Raw genomic sequence first — 821 nt, forward strand, 5'->3', positions numbered from 1 at the left:
CTCCCACGGGTGGCAACGACAGCGGATAGCCTGCAACTCACCTAGAAGGGTTGGTTGATTGTAAGAGGCTTGTAAGAGCGATGAGAGGAGACGTTCGAGTGAACTGAACTGTAGATTGGGGGTACAGAGGTCCCCTATATATACTACTGTACATCTGTGGCTACGTAGTACTATACAGTACATTTCCAGGATGCACAGTCGCACAGAGAAGCAGTGCGTACACAGCGAAGCTGTGTGTGTACCACATGAGTAGTACAGCCTCGGTTATTGCAGTAACCGGCTGTGCCGTTCCATATCTTGTGAGGCTGTATTAGGCAAGCTGTGTAAACCAGCGCCTGTTCAACAAACATGTCGATGTCAAAGACGAGCTCGTATAATTACGGGGCGAAGGTGACCGGGCAGAATGTCTTCTTGTCGTGGGGCTGCAGGCGGGTCTTGGAGTGAAATGTGCACGACGGCTGGGCAAGGAGGGAGGGGACATACGTATGCGGAGTAGGCGGGGCTGTCTCGAAGCGGGTGGGGTTGTATGCGCAGACCTGCTTCTTAAGATCATCGGGGGTGGCAAAGGAGTACTAGCAGAGTGAACGTCGCCCTGGAGCGTGAACACGAACTTACGGTGGGTGGAGGGCTTCGTGGGTGTGTGCTCGCGGTTGGGCCAGTTGGAGATGGACTTAGAAGGGATACAATCGAGAGGTGGGGGGTTTTGAGGGCGACAGTTCAGGGCAGGGTCGGCAGGATAGCTGTGCGTCATCGATGAGCAGGCTTGAGTGACTTGTGGAGAGTCTATGTAGAAGGGTGAGGATCGTGAAGGGAAGGTCGCC

Source organism: Dichomitus squalens (genome assembly GCF_000275845.1).
Source record: "Dichomitus squalens LYAD-421 SS1 unplaced genomic scaffold DICSQscaffold_11, whole genome shotgun sequence".
NCBI classification, from domain to species: domain Eukaryota; kingdom Fungi; phylum Basidiomycota; class Agaricomycetes; order Polyporales; family Polyporaceae; genus Dichomitus; species Dichomitus squalens.